The sequence below is a fragment of the Muscardinus avellanarius genome, assembly GCF_963383645.1.
Source record: "Muscardinus avellanarius genome assembly, chromosome: 15".
In the NCBI taxonomy this organism is placed as follows: Eukaryota; Metazoa; Chordata; class Mammalia; order Rodentia; family Gliridae; genus Muscardinus; species Muscardinus avellanarius.
In genome coordinates, this window is record NC_137801.1 from 90,510,448 (window position 1) to 90,529,254 (window position 18,807).

The 18,807-nt window shown below is 45.5% G+C and overlaps 1 protein-coding gene across 1 annotated transcript in view; it reads right to left on the minus strand.

Annotated features, from left to right (window-relative positions):
• AFF3 (ALF transcription elongation factor 3) overlaps positions 1–18,807 on the minus strand; it is a gene marked incomplete at both ends in the record, with an annotated part of 411,313 nt that overhangs the window by 319,114 nt on the left and 73,392 nt on the right. The window lies entirely within an intron of this gene.

The window sequence follows — 18,807 nt, forward strand, 5'->3', positions numbered from 1 at the left end:
CCAAGGCAGAGACCCAAGGCATTTCATCTTAATTTACTCTCAACTTGAGACGAAATAAGTAATGTTATATGGACTTTCACTTCTTCCTGACTATAGGCATTTTCCCCCAAAAGAGCCTCTTACAGCCAGAATTTGAGGAAACCAGGTATGTCTTATTAATGAAATTATAAGATTTCAAATTCCCATTCACTCTTAGAATGTGGTTAATTTCCCACTGATGATCAGCTACCCCAAAGGTAGGAGGCCACCCATGAGCTCACTCTTACAATACTCACACACTTTAAAACATACTCTCTGACGCCGGGCGTAGTGGCGCACGTTTGTAATCCCCGTGCTTGGGGCCACCTTGTAATCCCCGTGCTTGGGAGGCAGAGACAGGAGGATCGTGCAGGTTTGAAGCCAGCTGTGCTGGTGTAAGAGACCCTGTTTCAAAAATATAAAATAGGTCTGGGAGTGTAGCCCGGAGGTAGAAGGGCTTCCAGAAACCCCAGTACCACAAACAAACAAACAAACAAACAAACATACTCTCTGGTTGTTTAAGAACTTAATGTCCAGACAGAAGTCTGTTAGGATTTAAGATATAAAGTGTATTATTTCCTCAATCTCTAGCCCGGGGTCATGCTTGCTTATAAAATGCTGTGAACCCTTCATGAAGAGAACTGTTAACATGATTTGCTTAAAGTTTTCACTTACTTCAACATTAATTTATGAAAAACATGCATGTTAATCAGTGGACTCAGTGCCAAAGACATAGAGATGAGTAAGAAAAGATGCTGGGTATCCAAGAGCTCACAGACCAATAAAAGAGAAGATATGAGAATGTCATAAAAACACAGTATAATGGATGGACGGATACGTGGATAGATGTAATGATGGATCCCTGGGTAGACAGGTGGATGGAAAGATGGATGATGGATGCATAAATGGATGGATGAATGGATGGATATATAGATGGATGGATAGATGGATGAAAAGATGCATGGACAGATGAAGAAATGGATGTATAGATGCAAGGATGGAAACCTGGGTAGATGAATGGACAGAAAGATGGATGATGGATGGATGGATGGATAGATGGATGGATGGATGGATGGAAAGATACAAGGATGGATGGATGGATAGAGGGATGAATAGATAGAAAAAAGGAAAGGACAGATAATAAATAAGCCAGGCAGTGGATAGGGGAAAAGTGATGTGAAGGAACAGAGAACGCAATTCATTCCATGATGAACAGAACAGGTTTTGCAAAGGAAATGATATACAAAGTTTGGTGACAGCCTAGATGGGGTCAGGGAGAGTGAACACAGGTTTTTGGGATAAAGAAATTCTCAGCAAAAGCATAGAGACATTGGACGTGTGTGTTGTATGAGGGGGTGACAGTAAGTTCAGAGTGCACTTGGCACAGTAACCTGAAATTGCAGCTAGAGGGGTGAATTAGTGTCAGATTATGAAGTGGCTTGTCTGTCAGATTCAACATTCTAGATTTTTCTCTACTGGGTCAGTGTTTTCTAGCATATTTTCCCAGGATACCAATTCTATTGGGTTGCCTTGGTAAAACAAAACAAAATCATCTTTCAGAGATTCTTAAAACACATCAGTATTTAGAAAGTCAGGAAATACGGTGGTAAGGAAATCCGTTTAACCTGAATATCATTTTCACAGAACAATTGACATCCCTGAAACCAGGATTCTTTAGAATCCACATGAGGAATGCTATGAGTGCTTCCAGAGGGCAGCAAGGGCAGCTACTGGAGCATGATCGTGGCGGGGTTTTTAAATTTTTTCCTTTTTATTATTATAAAAATACATTTTCAGTAGTCTCTGGTAGTGATATGGAGGCTGAACTGTACTGAGAAGAGATCAAAGCCAAGGGTCTTTGGGGGCGAGATCCACTCCTAGGGCTTGCTAGGATATCACTGAAAGGGGGAAGGTCTTCAGGCCCGAGGGCCAGGAGAGGGCCGCTTTAAAGGCAGCAGAACCTTGCAGGACAGCCCATTCTGCAGAAAAGGCAGTCTGGCCCACTAGCCACTTTAGTAGGGGTGAGTCTACAGAAACAGCCGTTTGGGCACATCCAGAACATAGAAATATGGCTCCTCCGCGAGGAGGAAGGGCCGGATGAGAAACACGCTGCAGCCACGGGCTGCACACAAAGCCGGTGGACGGGGAGCCCCGGGGGAGCAGAGAAGCACGGAACCGGAATGCCTGCCTTCCAGTGAACACAGTACCAAGCCAACGAGTTAGCTTACGGGGAGAGAACATTCTGTTCTTGTAATCCTAGGTTGTTCTTCTTTATTTAGGACAGAAGATGGGATGAACCTGATCCCTGACATTCTGTTGTTAGTATTGGTCATTGGTAAATGACGTAAAGTAATTAGAATATTCTGGAACAGAAAGGAGCCTAATTAAATACACCTGGAGACCAGAGCAATTAAGAGAACTGACCAAAGTCCTACAGCATGTCTTGTCTGCAACTAGTGGAATGGTAAAGGGAGACAGACAGACAGACAACACATGGCTTTGGTTCAGAAACAGCCTGAAAGGTCTATCTGTGAATTTTAATAAAAATTTTTTTTTTTTTTTGCGGTACTAGGGATGGAACCGAGGGGCACTCTACCTCTGAGCTACACCCCTAGCCCTATTTTTTTTTTATTCTTTATTTTGAAACTGGGTCTCACTGAGTAGCTGAGGCTGTCTGCGACCCGCGATCCTTCTGTATCAGCCTCTCAAATGTTGGGATTACAAGTGTGCGCCACCTCACCCGGCTTCTAATTTTTAATCTTATGAAAATGAAGGATAATAATTTACTAAGACATTTGAGAATGTGAAGAAAATCACATAATTCCCTTGAAAGACAAGATCATGGACAGATACTAGAAAAGGCTCTCTGCCAATCTCACATGCTTTCTCATTTTAATTGCTATAGTGTGAGAATGTTAACAATACGAGCTGCATCTTTTCTTGAGGTACTGGATTACGTATTACTGGAACATCATAGGAATTAGTCTGTATCCTTGCAAGAGTGGTCAAGAAAAGCCACATCCAAGCTGGCGTGGTGGTGCCCCTTGTGATCCCAGCATTCAGGAGGCTGAAAGAGAACTGTGGTTCGCGGACAGCCTCAGCTACATAGTGAGGCCCTCTGCAACTCAGTGAGGCCCTGCTTCAAAATAAAGAATAAAAAATAGGGCTGGGGTATAGCTTGGAGGTAGAAGACCCCTGGGTTCAATACTCAGTACCACAAAAGAAAAGAAATAAAAACAAAGGAAAAGCAACATCCTGGCAACCACCTTGTCATCCCACGCAGCCACTCAACAAACACCCAAGCGCATACCATGAGAAGCGCACAGTCCTTGGGCAGAAGGAGGCCTCGGGGAAGGAAAGGGTGGCGCACGCAGACCTGGGCTCCAGGAAGCCTCCAGCCCCCACCACTCATGTCAAACACTTCAGGACTTAACACTAACTGCAATAAATGCAGGAAAACTTACAGGTCTCTCAGAGGCTGGGAGGGAGGCCTCAAGAATCACAACATGTTCTTGCATAATAATGTACATGCTGTGTGCTTAATGCTACTGAACTGCTCCCTTAGGAGGGGTAAGTGGGCTGAGGCCGTAGCACAGTGGTACAGGGAGTGCTCAATGCCCAGCATGCAAAAGAAAAGAAATGATGACAATTTCATACCAGGTATGGTGGGGCACACCTGTACTTGGGAGCCTGAGATAGGAGGATCATAGATTCAAAGCCAGACTCAGCAACCTAGCAGACCCTGTTTCAAAATAAAAAATAAAACAGGACTGGGGGTATAGTTTTAAGGCAAAATGCCCCTGGGTTCAATCCCCAGTAAAACACACACACGCACGCACGCACGCATGCAGACACGAGTGCACACACACGCATGCACAGAAACACACACACACACACACACACACACACACACACACACATTGTTAAAATGGTTAATTTCAGCTGGGCGTGGTGGTACACGCTTGTAATCCCTGCATTTGGGAGGTGGAGACAGGAGGATTGCGCAGGTTCGAAGCCAGCTGTGCTGGCTTAAGAGACCCTGTTTCCAAATAAAAAATATAAAAATAGGTCTGGGAGTGTAGCCCAGAGGTAGAAGGGTTCCATCCCCAGTACCACCAAAAAAAAAAAAGGTAAATTTCATGATATGTTGCTTTCTCACCATAATTAAATTTTTTTTTTTTTAGTTTTTAGTTTTTGGTGGTACTGGGGTTCCTGGAAGCCCTTCTACCTCCGGGCTACACTCCCAGACCTATTTTTACATTTTTATTTGGAAACAGGGTCTCTTAAGCCAGCGCAGCTGGCTTCGAACCTGCGCGGTCCTCCTGTCTCTGCCTCTCAAGTGTGGGGATTACAAGCATGAGCCACCACACCCAGCTAAATTTTTAATTAATGATGAAATTACATTATATTTTAAAATCTTTTATTTGTTGATAAAAATATTTGTTCTATATTCTGCAGAGCATGAAGAGCTTGCCAGTCTTTTAAGCTGGGAAAGAAAAGAGGTAAAACTGGATCTTCAGGAGGGTTAGTCAGATAATGCTCCTTGGGTTTATTAAGGAGAAACTGGATTGGCGTTCAAAGCTTAGAAAAATAGTACAAGAGCAAAATGGACCTAGGAAGGTCACACTAAGATTCAGAAGGACATGAGATGGTGAGAGGAGCCACCCAGGGAGGATGGATGTGGTACGCACAGAGGGCAAGAATCCAAGATGTCTCCAGGACGCCCCGCTCCAGGGCTTCATGGTACTTGCTGGCATGGCCAACCTGAGCTCAAATAAAGAAAACAGAATGGAGGAGTAGGAGACAGAGGACGATAGTGTGGACACCGTTTAACCACAAAAGCCCTCAAAGACACCATTCCTCAGTGTGTGCTGAGCAGGTAGCAAGAACTCAGGGGAACCAACCCCAAGCCAGTCCAGGCCAGTTCAGGCCAATCCAAGCCAAGCCAGTCCAGTCTAGGCCAGTCCAAGCCAGTCCAGGCCAGTCCAAGCCAATTCAAGCCAGTCCAAGCCTATCCAGGCCAGTCTAGGCCAGTCCAGGACAATCCAAGCCTATCCAGGACAAACCAAGACAATCCAGTGATGACACCCAGCTGAGCATTGTTTTCTCCCAGAGAGGTTACCCTTCTCTCCGATCCCTTTACCATCTTCCTCAAGTGAGGAGGAGGGATTGCACAGAAAGGTCAAAATCTTTGGCTTTAAATTTGATGAAACTAAAGAAACTTCCAGATTGAAAGAGTCTCTTCTAAAACCTTGCCCTGCTCGAGGGGAACCCAGTAGAACTGAGATTAAACTGTTCCCGGCTTCATGACTCAGGCAATCTGACAGTGCCAATCATCTTCCATTCTGGATCTCCATTCTTGGAAGCAACTCAGAAGCTGCCTGGTTTCTATCTGAAACAACCTGCCCGCGGCATTTCTCGATCAGCCCTTGTGGTTTTCCTCTCCTAAAGCAGCAGGTTTATCTTTGTTGTTCAACATTCACATCCTGCAAGGATTCCAGCATGTAGGCAGAGGCGAGGAGAGAGGAGTCAGGTGATCTTGATGGAGCTACAGACTCTTGGTAGATATTTAATGTTTTTTCTTTTTTAAGAAAAGAAGAAAAGAGACTAGGATTTTTAATTAAAATCCTCAGAGCCCCATCACAAAATGGTTTAGCTGTCGCAGATGGAATGGAACTCCTCCACTGACAAGAAACACAGCCAGTTTCCAGGAGGAATGAAGAACAGCCCTTGAAAAAGTAAAGCGAATCTACTATCACAAGACTATTTATGTTTAGGCTACTGCCCCTCTCTCTGCATTTTAAATTTAAGCTTAAGTATTTATTTTTATTTTAAAAGTGGACATGTTTTAATTTCTAATTGAAGGGTATTATGGTTTACTAAATTGACCTTATTTATCCTTTTTTTTTAACTTCTGCTAACTACTTAATCTGTGAAATACAGCTCAGGGGTAAATGCAGTCATAAAACCTGTTGGCATAAAGATAAGCATTTATTTAATATCTAATTAGATGTGGCCACCAGAGAAATCACAGCTGAGGAAACTTTATCAGTAAAAGATTAATCCATTTCTGGCTTAACCCAAATGTCATAAGAGAACTCACGAATTTTGATAGAAATCCACTTATTATCCAAAGATATTTTTACATTGAGTAAGAACATATTACTGGCTATATTTATTCTCACTTCAATCAAATTCATATACTTCATTGCTATCATTGATTTCAGGGACAATTATCTAACTAGAATATATAACAGGAAGCCTTTTCCTACTTGTCAAAAATTTCTAGACTGTTTTAAAATACATCATGAATGTATAGACCCCATTCTTTTGAAATTTCAAAAACTACACAAAATGTAACGTTTTAACTCAAAAACAGTTTGACAAATGAATATTATACATTTATTTTTCACTGAGCTACTGGGGAAATGATGAGGGTAATTATTGCTTCCTTTGAAGAACTCACGAAGCCATGAGACAGAGTCGTGTCTTCTACAATTAAAAATAAATAATGGACATGGAGATGTGTGATGGAGATAAAGACTTCATTTCCAGCCTAGAAATACAGCCAGGTGATTGGACACGGCCAGTGGGCTGTGAGGGCGTGGTCAGTGCTCTGGCCACGAGCAGATGTCTGCCATGAGCAGACATCCCTCCCCTTCCTTTTCCTCTTCCTGATGCTGGAGAGGATCACGCCCACCTGGATCAAGTGGACACTGTTGGTGGGAGTGTAAACGCTGCAGCCACTACAAAAACAGGCTGGCAGCTCCCTCCCAAAATTAGACAGAACTGTGATCTCAGAATCCCACTGCTGGGTACAAATCCAAAGAACTGACAGCCCTGCTCTGACAAGTAACGAGATGCCCGGACTCCAAGGTCTAGGGCAACAGTGTTCACAACAGCCAAGGAATGGCGTCACCTGAGGCTCCTGCCATTGATGAATAGCTGAGGAAAGTCTACAACATATCACGATGGAACACTACTCAGTTGAAGAAGAAGAAGACGAAAGACAAATCCTGCATGCTATCATTGACAAGAGAAAGCGAAGAAGCCCATCTCACGGAAGTGAGCGCAACAGTAGTCACAGAGACTGAGGCGCGTGGGAGAGAGGAGCTGTGGAGAAGCTGTCCACGGGCACAAAGTCCCAGCGAGACAGAAAAGGAAGCCTGGGGTCCTACTGCACAACGGGTGGCTGTGGCTAACGCCGCCACATTGAATAGTTCAAAACAGCTGGAAGAGAGAATCTGGATATGCTTGCCACAAAGACATGATGAATGTAGGAGGTGGTAAGTATGCTAAGTACCCCGTTTTGACTATTACTCGGTGTGCACAATGGAACCATCACACTGTACCCCATGAACATGTATGATTATGTAGCCACTAAAAAGAAGGAAAAGTAAAAAGAATAAGGAAAAGGAAAGAACAGGAAGAAAGAAAGAGTAGCCCTCCTACAGCCAGTGGAGCAACAGAATAAAGGAAGCCGAGCCCACGGCAGGATGTCCCAGAACAGAGCCAGAGGACCACCTCCAACTTCAGTGGCAGAAAAATACACTCAGCGTGTTTTTAAGCTGTGGTTCTTGGAATTCATCACAGAAAGCGGTTCCATGCTCTACAATTAATAGAGAATAGAGCTGTTTCTTTTCTAAGAAACTACCTCCTAAAAAGAACCAAAGTGTCATAGTACAAGCGCAGCAAAAATTTGGTTTCTAGCTTTTTCATGGAAAATGAAACTCTGAACTATGGAAATAAATTAATCTTATAATTAGAAAAATATAGACTGTAATTAAAATTTGTATAAATTCTTGGAAAGGAAGGTCAAGGAACTTACATTTGTGAGATCAGACACACACAGAAAACAAAGTGAGAGGAATATGTGGTGATATAACTCATGCGAACAGTAGAGGAATTCATAATAAAAGGAAGCTCGCTGGTGGTCGGGGCCAAAAGAGGACGTGGAGACTTTACACTGGGCCTTGAAGGAAGGACAAGTATTGAGTTTCCAGTCTCACAGGATTCCTACCAAGAGCTATATCATCATAATTCTAAAAAGGAGTATTTATCATTTTTCTTACTGAAATAAGAAGAAAGTATGGGCTAATAAATCAATTATGCTGGGATTTGACTACTTGAATAAATAAACAGCAAAGCCTTCCTTTCCACAAAATAAATTCAAGACAGATAACTTTTCATCTATTTCTCTGATGATTCCATATGTTAGGTTTAGATCCTTAATACATCCATCAGAACAGCCTTTCTAAGTGCAGTAACAAAGAGATCATAAAGCAGAGATTTTAATTTCTCCACTAAAAATAAAGGTTAAAAATCTGGGAATATTGCTTACAGTATTATTTAGAAAAGGTCAATTTTCTTTATATTTAAAGAATTCATTTAACTCAGTAAGACAAAATATAAATACTTCAACAGAAAATCAGGTAAAGGATGTGAATACAGAATTCACAAAAGATAATATATGATGACAACTTGTCCATTTTGGAATTATAAATTAGGTATCTAAATTTTTTTCTAATAATGAACTTTATATGTATATAAGACCACTTATTGTACAAAATGTATAGTGATGAAAAAACTGAAAACCACGTAAATGCCCAACAAAAGAATTATGTAAATAATTATGAAATGAGTTATATAAGTAAATTAGAAGATAAAACCACCAAAGGTGGGAGGGATGTAGCTTTGTTGCAAGCACACTGCCCTGGATTCAACCTCTGGCGCCAAAAAGAAAAAAAAAAAGACCAAAAATAAAAAGTCACGCTTAAAAAAGACCACCAAAGTTGTCCAACTAAATGAGACACAACCACTTAATACCATACACTCGATGTTGCCAAAGACTTGGATGGCACCGTAAAGGGTGATGACGTGGAGGGGAAGTACGTGGGGAAACTGTCTAGGACACGCCTTCATCCAGTGCAGTAAGAAGGCATCGTGTGGGTCAACTAGGAGAATCTAGGCCTCGAGGAGAACAGGAGTGTCCAGCTCGTAGGGTGAGAGACGCTCTGTTCACCTTCACATCTCAACGGCACAGACTTCTCTTCCAACAACTCTGCGGCTCTTTCCAATAAACCTGAATAAGAGCAGTCTCCATGTAACATCTCCGATTCCTCATCCCGATTCTCTCTTCAGCCCCAAAGCTCTCATCAGGGTCACCGATCACTTCCATGTTATAAGATGACCTCATGACAACTGGCTTCCTTTCTCGGTCTTTTCAACACTGTGCTCTATTTCCTCCCTCTCTATCATTCCTTCTCTGACACCTGCTGGTTCTTCCTGTTCACATGGACCCCTTGCCATGGAAAAGTGTCAGGGCTCAGCCCTTTTCTCTGACAATGCTCTGTTCCCAGGTGATCTTGTCCAGGCTCAAGGGTTAGATCCCAGATGTGTGCTGACAACGCCCAAATCTCCACCTCCAGTCCAGAGGCAGACTCCTCCTCTACCAATCCCCACCCCCAGTCCAGAGGCCGACTCCTCCTCCACCAATCCCCAAGCCCAGTCCAGAGGCAGACTCCTCCTCCACCAATCCCCACCCCCAGACAAGATGCAGACTCCTCCTCCACCAATCCCCACCCCCAGTCCAGAGGCAGACTCCTCCTCCACCAATCCCCACCCCCAGAGAAGATGCAGACTCCTTCTCCACCAATCCCTACCCCCAGTCCAGAGGCAGACTCCTCCTCCACGTCTCCACCCCCAGTCCAGACGCAGACTCCTCCACCCATCATCTCCACACTGGGAGGTCCACGCTGAGTGTCATCACCTTCACTTGGGTGTCTAACGATACCTCAAACGTAACAAGCTCCAGCGAACTCTTGGTCTTCCCCTAAAACCTGTTTCACACACAACCTTTACATCTTGGTTGAAAGCATCTTTTTTTTTTTTTTTTAGTTGCTCAGATTAAAAAAAAAAAAAAAATCGATGCTCCAGGCCTCTCTGTCTGGTAACCCAAGGTCTCAGCAATTCTTTTCTTGCTACATCTTTGCCAGTGCATTATACTTATACATGGTAGTGGAATTCATTATTACATTATTTGTACATGCATATAACAGTACTTGGTTTAATTCCCCAGAGCCTCCCGTTCCTCCTCCCCCATCCTCTTCCTCTGTTCTATCTCCCTTCTATTTTTATGAGAACATTGACTCTTCAGATAAAACAATGCCCACCAACACAAACGGTATTTATTTATTTATTTATTTATTTTTGTGGTACTGAGGACGGAACCCAGGGGGGCATTCTACCTCTGAGCAACACCCCCAGCCCTAATTTTTAATTGTTTTATTTATTATTATTATTATTATTATTTATTATTATTATTATTATTATTATTTTGGTGGTATTGGGGTTCATCTCGATTTGCCACCATGGCAGCCCGTCCAGTCTTGCATCCTATCTCCCTGTGCAGGTGCAACAGCCTGCAAATGGGTCACCTCCTCCTACCTCTTTCCTGTAGAGTCTTCCTGACCGACAACCAGACTGGCCCTTTCCACCCGCGTCCACCACGAGCCTCTCCGGCACTGAGTTCTTCCCAGTCTCCAGATGCTGAGGTCCTTGCTGCCCCCCAGCCTTGCTCAAGCCCTCCCTCCCGGCAGGTTCTTTCCCATGTCTTCCCAGACACCCTGATCCTTACTTGTGTCCACAGAGATGACCCTAAGCACCTCCTTGTGTTCTCCATTGTCCAGCTCCCTGCACCCTCTCTCCAAAACGCTCCTCTTGGTTAAAAGTCCAGGCTATAAAGGAGTCATTTAGACAGGCCGTGACATAGAGGGGGAGCTGGCTCAAAGCTCACGTTCAGATGCACTTTAATGCCTGTGCGGGAACGGCGGCGTGCCCCTGTGTGAGGCACCGCGAGGGCCCACAGTGAAGACCCACATGACAGAAGAAGGACGATCAGGGAACCAGCCAGCAATCGTGCGACCCCCGGGGCAGCCAAAGCTAAGACTTAGAGGACAGCTGAGTTTTAGGTCAACCTCAAGAAGGGTCAGAGCCATCCAAAGAGGGGCAGGCACCCAGGAGAATGTCCCCCTGGGCTGTGGGGCCTGAGTGCAGACAGGATGCCCTCAACAGAGACACTGAAGAGAACCAAGAGCCCAGGGGTGGCCTGGTGGAGACCCTCCACTGCTGCTGCCATGACGTCTCCAAGACCTCTAGGAGCTGTGGGTTCGGGGGGGGGGCTGGTGGCTGTCTATTGTTGGGGTTTATAGAGACAAACAGCAGAATGTACATGTTTTTCTGTTCCCGTGTGTCTTTCTGTCACCCAGACAAGGTGTAGACTATTTACTGTGTACTACAAGCATGGCAAAGAGCAGGGGGCCAGGAGCGCCATGTAGCCAGCCATCTTGCTAAAAGATATGCCTAGGAGACTGCAAGTGAACAGAGCCCTGGTCAGATGTGTGGAGTGTTTGCCTAGGTCATGAAGCAGGCACACCCATGAAAACTGAGATGGGGATCATGACGGACAGGACCGATCACGCACAGAACGGCACACAGGAACAGAATGGCGCTTCCAGGCCCAGTGGGGACCTCTGAGACCTCCGCATCTTCTAGGCAGTTCTGAAGTCTGTTAAAAGTTAACTCATGTGGCCACAAGTTTGAAATGCAAGCTGCCCCTACCTTCCCTCCAGCCCCATCTCCTTCCCCTCCAGCTCCCTCCCTGGGGCCGGAAACCCGGCCATCTGCCCAGGAGAGGGCTCCTGCAGTGCGAACCAGACAAGAGGAAGAGGCCAGCCCAAACATCCCTGCCAGAACCCGTGCCTGTTTACCATCTGCCTCTGAGGCTAGCCTACGGCTCCATGATGAATTTTTTATGTGCTAGGTTTACATACATCAGTAAATATGGTTCCCATTTTTCTCTGCAACAGCAGCTATAAATTACATGTTGGAAGTGTCTGGCCCCTTTCTTCCCATCAAAGGTCTGGCAGGAATTACCAAAGCCCTGGCAAGAGGCAGTCAGGGACCGAGGGGGTGATTTCATCACTCCTATCCTTACGGTGATTGGCTCACTCAGGAAGTGACTGTCCAGCGCAGACTGCGTGGCAGATACAGATAGAGGTGTCTCAGTAAACAAAACACACAAATATAAAAGACACAGTGGCGAGAGTCATCCACTTTACCTCAGCTCCCAGACTCCGAGCCATCGGCCACCTGGGGCTGGGCACTGCAGGTGGACATCTGAAGGCAGGAGAACCACTGCTCAACAATTTAATAACTATGTTAAATATAACAGTGGGGCTTTTTAACGCTTACTATGGGCCAGCCATTGTCAGCTCCCTGACAGTCATAAAAACACTACGCAAGGACTCTATTGGGATTCCATGCACAGATAAGGCCACTGAGGCACAAGGTCCCTCTGCAGGAGGTGGGATGAGGGTCAGATGGAGACGGCCAACACACACTCCTCGCTGCAGAACTGGGCACGCTACTACAGAAAGGCGGCTAGCACACGAGTGTCTTCCAAAAGCAAACTGGCCCCAGAGCCTGACCTTTGGCCAACACACAGCAGCTCTGAAGCGCCCAGGTGGTGATAGGCTGGCCGCCACACGCGCAGCTCCAGAAGGCAGCCCGCAGGCAGCTGCCGGGGACTGCGTGCCCAGCTCCTACGAAGGCACTGCTAATGCCACCTAATGGGGTAGACACGATCCAGGCTCAGCCCAGCAGACGTCCTCTTAATAGCACGCTTCTAACACACCCACCGCCATGCGCCATGCCCGGCACCTGCCACCTGAGCATCTCAGCACCTCCCCTCAACCCTGACCTTGTGGGTTTCTAACCATTTAACTGAAAGGAAAGCTTACATACTCGGTGCCACTGCAGGCCATAGCTCAGAAAATATGGGCGTGAAGAGAAAGAGGGCGACGGTGACCCCAGACTAGGAACAAGGTCTGGGGGTCCAGGCACTAACTACAGAAGACTCACATCACTGCGCTCCTAGATGTTAACCCAGGACGTTCAGTTATTTCTAACAAATGCAAGCGGCCAAAGTTCCATCTCTCTGACTCTGGCTCAAATATGCATAAGGCACTCCCAACAATGTACCACTTTTTATGCTTTGTGTGCTTTTGCTTTGTGACAGTGATACAGCTACTGCTTAAGGCTTATTACATAATCACTGCGCTGGGCACATTCCATACTGTGCCCCTTTCCTCCCCCTTTTGCCAGGAGCTCTGGCAGACAGGTATTTTCCTTTTCTCTACTTCCCACACAAGGAGCCGGAGGCCCAGACACATCAAGACCCCTGGCTCCCAGCCCCGTGGCTAACAAGCAGGTGGCAGGATCACCACTCACACCAGTCCTTGCTGGCTCCGTCTCTTCCCTGTGTATCTGGAAGGCTGCACCTGACTTCTGACCAAGAGAGGACGAGGTGCGAAGCCAGGGGCTTCGCTCCCTGAGCTGCAGGGTGCCAGCTCTTTCCAGCACCTCTAAACAGGCTGCGGATTGCCCCAGGTTTCTGCGAGCATGCACAAAGGTCATCCCTTGATCTGTTGAGATGCGCCCAGGAGGAGGAAGCTTCACAAGAACTGGGAAAAGAAAGAAGGTCTGCTAATGACCTCCCTGCCTTCACCAAAGGAAGTGGTTTCCAAGCTCAGGCTAGAAAACTTGACTTTATAAGAGAAATCTGGAGGAGCCCTGGGGCGAGAGGGAACGAGAAGGACACTAGCACCTTCACACAACGGGATGCGTTTTAATACGTTTTCTTCAGATTTTTCAATCAAGGGTTATAGAAGCGGAAGTCATTTTATGTTATTAAGTGCCTTACCTTTTAGGGCCCTGCTGGCTGAACATAAAAGGGCTGAAAAAATATGGAAACATTTCCATATGCCAGCCTCCGTTCTGACCTTCAGAAAGACTGGCCAACGTTTGAGAGGTGAGCGCTTTCACACGCTCTGTGAGATCAAAGCCTGAGTCTTAGTCTTTCTGAGTGAGCCCAGGACCGGCGCCCTGCATCCTCACGAAGGGGCGGAGGCGGTGTGCCCACAGAGCAGCCGGCTGCACGGCTGCCAAGCCACTCCGTTTCTACTGCAAGAACGCCTGCCACTCGCGAGCAAGGTGGAGGGGCGTGTTCAGAGAGAGGGAAACTGAGTCCGAGCCTGACCCAGGCCCTCTTCCTCCAAAGAGCAGCCCAATGGCATGCTTGGATCTGACAGCATAAGCATGTAAATGTAACTCGACTGGCACAAGACTGCCACGTACGTGTGCTCCCACATGTCCGACAGGCTGGTGCCGACTTTAATTTGGAAGAAATCCATTTTCATACAAAGGTAACCAAGAATGGCAGGAAATAGGAAGCCGATATCATTTATCTTCTGTGAACTTAGAAAAATCAGTTAATTGCTTTTCTAGGAAGCTATTTTGTGGAATCATACGCTTACTTGTGGCAGAAACTGTGATTCTTTAAAATTTCTGTCAGGAAAATGCTATGATTAATCAATACAACTTAAACTATTGCATGATGTATTTTATTTATTTTTTGTGAGTCTAGGGATGGAACACAGGGGCATTCAATCTCCGAGCTACACCCCCTGCCCTATTTTTTATTTGTTATTTTTGAAACAGGGTCTGAGTTGCAGAGGGCCTCACTAAGTAGCTGAGGCTGTCCGCGAACCACGATCCTCCAGTCTCAACCTCCTGAATGCTGGGATTACGAGCGTGCGCCACCACGCCCAGCTTGCGTGATGTATTTTAACAAATAAGATTCTGCTCAGCCCCAAATCGTTACCCTGTTCCTATGGATGAACTATCCAGTCCATGAACTGACGACACCACACGTAGAAGTCTTTCCTGATCACCTATGCTGTGGGCACCGGGGTCCCTGTGTTTCCTGGTTTCCAAAGGTGCTCCACTCCCAGGCCCTCTGCAGCGTTGGGTTCCAATCAGTGCTGCCGATTACGTGAGCAGCTGGAGGAATTAGAACGTGCAGGCCTTGGGACACCGCTGCTGAAGCTACAGGCCGCCAGGCCATCCACCGGCCCAGGAGGCCCATATTTTATGTCAAGGGTTCTGCTGTTAGGCTTTTCCATGGTCCTGTCCTAATTTGCCTTGCCCCTATTACCTGGTAGATAAGTATGTATTTTTAAATTCTACCAACTTTGGGGCTAATACGAAGTACTTTTTCATTTTATTAATAACTTTTTATCCCATGAGCCAAAGAGAACTAGACCTTGAAGCTGGACACATTCAGACTTCAGGACCTCTAAAGCCTCTGGAAGGGCCCTCGCCACACGTTAACACATTCATATTTTGAAAAAACACAACTGCAAGATATTTATTTTTTCCTAAAGAAGATCTCTAAAACTGTATAAATTTTAGGTCCTATAAAACCTATATCTTCCCCTGTAACAGTCCCACAGTCTAGAGCTAGAGACTTACTTATATGTTAAGGGCAAAGTGTGTGTGTGTGTGTGTGTGTGTGTGTGTGTGTGTGTGTGTGTTGTATACGCATACATACACATCCAAGAGAGAAAAGAGAAAGAAAAAGAAACAAGCCATTTCTATTGGAAATAAAATGTCATGCTTTGCCCTAGAATGTTCTAGAGTGTTCTAGAATGTGTGCCCCGGCCATTTGTTGGGGTCCTTCCTCTTCTGCCTGAGAGTGACACCTTTCCAAGTGGCACTCTGGGGGAGGCTCACTTAATGAGGGGTAGCTTCAAGCAAAGGAGACTCAACTATAACAACAAAAATATGTTTTTCATTAAATGCAAAACCAGCCGGGAGGAACCAGCAAGGTGGCAGGTGTATCCCTTAAGGAATTCTCTAGAGGCCTTCAACCTCCACATCAAATTGCACTGGATTTTTCTACACTAATTACCCATTATTGAAGACTAAAGAATTCTAACAAATAAGTTGCTATGGCAGAAGATTGAGTGCAGATATTATAAGGGAAATAATGAAGAGTTTATCAAGTGGAAAGTCAGGACAAAGACATGTGAAGATTCGCCATTTAAAAAAAAATAACAATTTTTTTCCACTACAAGGATGATGAAGGTAGGGAATTTTCATGGGCTAGAAGGCCAATTTTAAATTTAGTTTAGACTGCAAGAAATTGCAAATTAGAAGCTAAATGCTGGAGTCTACTTTATTCAATTCCTGTAGATAGATATTCTGAGGGCAGAAGTCACATCCTTGGACTTTTTAAAATTTCCACATCACGCTGCACCTGGCCACAGATCTGAGTGTACACGGGGCTCACCTGCACAGTGCCTTCCTCATACACCTGACCCTGGTCTTTGCATCATTCTTGCCTGGTGCTTCCTTCTGGCCTCTGAATTCTTTACCCTGTGTTAAGCCTCGTCCTGCAGCTAACATCAGGACCAAGGAGAGACAAGGAACACTGTCCGCTGGAGGTCTTCTCTGTAAATTTCCTAGGACACGCTTGCTTGCCCACCTCACTGATGCGAACGCCAGGCCACTGCTGACCGCCACGCTGACGGCCGATGCATGACTACTCGCAGAGGCATGACGCTTCTGAAACTGCGAACCACGTTAAATTAGTCTACACTCTCCAAAATCAAACCACATACTCTTTCAAAAGTAAAATCTTCAACTGAATGACGGTGAATGTTAGGGGAACGGCCTCAATATTGAACGAGGGACCTGCAGGAGGGTACCGCCCGGGCTTCTGTTGGAATGCCGTCAAAAAACAAAACAAAACACAACAAAACTTCCAAATTCTTAGAGTTGTAGGTAGGAAATGAGACTGACTGATCCTGCTTTGCTGTTAACTGAGAGCCCCTTTCTCATTGCCATCGTGACCAAACAGAGAAGCGCATCAAGGCTCAAGTTATAATATTTTTATAATGCACAAAACATTTTGCTAAAATAAGAATCGCGTTGCCCCTCCAAGAAAAGATACAATTATGTTCTTTTTTTTTTTTTTTTGGTGGTGGTACTGGGGTTCCTGGAAGCCCTTCTACCTCTGGGCTACACTCCCAGACCTATTTTTTATACTTTTTTATTTGGAAACAGGGTCTCATAAGCCAGCGCGCGCGGCTGGCTTCGAACCTGCGCGATCCTCCTGTCTCTGCCTCCCAAGCGCAGGGATTATAAGCGTGCGCCACCACGCCCGGCAATACAGTTATGTTCTACAAACAACATCTCTTGTCACCTCTCCCTCTGACACTGAGTACGGGGTGTGGGGAGGGCAGGTGGCTGGCTAGTTCAAGGTCACGGAGTGTAGGAAAAGGAGATATTTTCTAATATAAAGCTCTGATTTCTCTCTGTATACCTCTCCATCTCAAGCACAACACTCTTTGTCTGGTGACCAAACACTAGTACACCGTGTCATTGCTAACCTTCGGTCCCCACAGGGCACCCTTAAAACGCCAAGTTATGAACGCAAGTCAAAGGCCCTCCTGAAGGCATCCTTGTACCGTCCTGGGTTCCAACATTAATAAACAAATCATTACCTAATAAATTTGAAGGTTTGGGGTAGGTAAAAGTCACTTTCACAAGGAGTCAGTGAAATCATAAAGGGATTCTTGGTGGTGTAAGTCACCGTGGCTCAGGACGGCTGGGCTTTGCTTGCCAGTAGAGGTCGTTCAAGGACAGGGACACAAATCAGAGGGCCTGAGAGTTCAGTTCACAAGGTGGTATCTGTGCTTCCTACAGACTTAGGAAAACATACATGCTTGCAGAAAGTGTACTTGGTTCCCCTTTACTCCTGATGAGCGCGCTCTAGAATTCACCAGCGATGCGCCATCAAAAGGGGCCGGTGCAGATGTCACCGAGTCTCCTGAATGAGCCAGTGAGGGTGTATCTCCAAGGGCACTGTTATTAAATCAAATTAAGATACAAAGACTATTTTATTACTCCATCATTAAAGAAAAATATGTCATAAAGAAAAAAACCAAACAGAACCGTAACAGTTCCTAAATACAATGTCCCAGAACTGCGATTTTAATTTAGCTACTATCCCAAACTGTAGCACATAACAAACACAAGCAGGACCACCCTGCCTCCTCAGGGGCTCCTGCAACCACATCAGCGGGGTGCAGGCTGAGCTGAGCTTCTCTACAGCAAAGCCTCACATTGCGCGCAGGTTACAGCTCAGGGGTCACACCTCGCCTGCCACCGGCCCAGGCTATTCTGCTGAGGACCCTGACAGTCCAGACTCGACTCCGTACGTTTTGTAACACAACGCAATTGCTTTAGAATAAAATCAAAACACAAACAGAATGCGAGCTGAAATGCTCCCCTCTACTCTATTTCCAGCTAGCCTGAGGTCGCTTCTATACGACAAGGAAAATTCTGAGTAACACCAACAAGTCTGAACCCCAGTAATGTGGAAGGGACGTGACCGCTGATAGGCCTGAATATCCGCCATCGTCGAAGCTGAGTCATTTACGCAACAACTTCAATTATTATGAGGTTCACTTTTTGTTATGAAGCTTTCTTAGAAGTTTTTCAATTCTTTGGCATAAAAATTTCTGCCTTTTTACATTTTAAATATTATCACTTTTGAAGTGCTTTTATTTCTAGTATATAATATCTCCTTCAACACAATGTAGTCACAAAAATCAACCTTCCTTTCCCTTCTTTCTTTCTGAACTGGAATATTCCACCTCTGAGCCATACACCCCCAGCCCTTTTTACTTTTCTATTTTATTTTGAAACGGGGACTTGCTCGGTTGCTGAGGCTGGCCTGGAACCCACAATCCTCCTGTCTCGGCCTCCCAAGTACTTGGGTTAAAGATGTGTACCACCACTCCAGGAATTCCCATATTTTCTTCAACTATACTGAAAGAGGCATCCCTTTCCTGACTAATATATGTACGCAAAGACACCCAC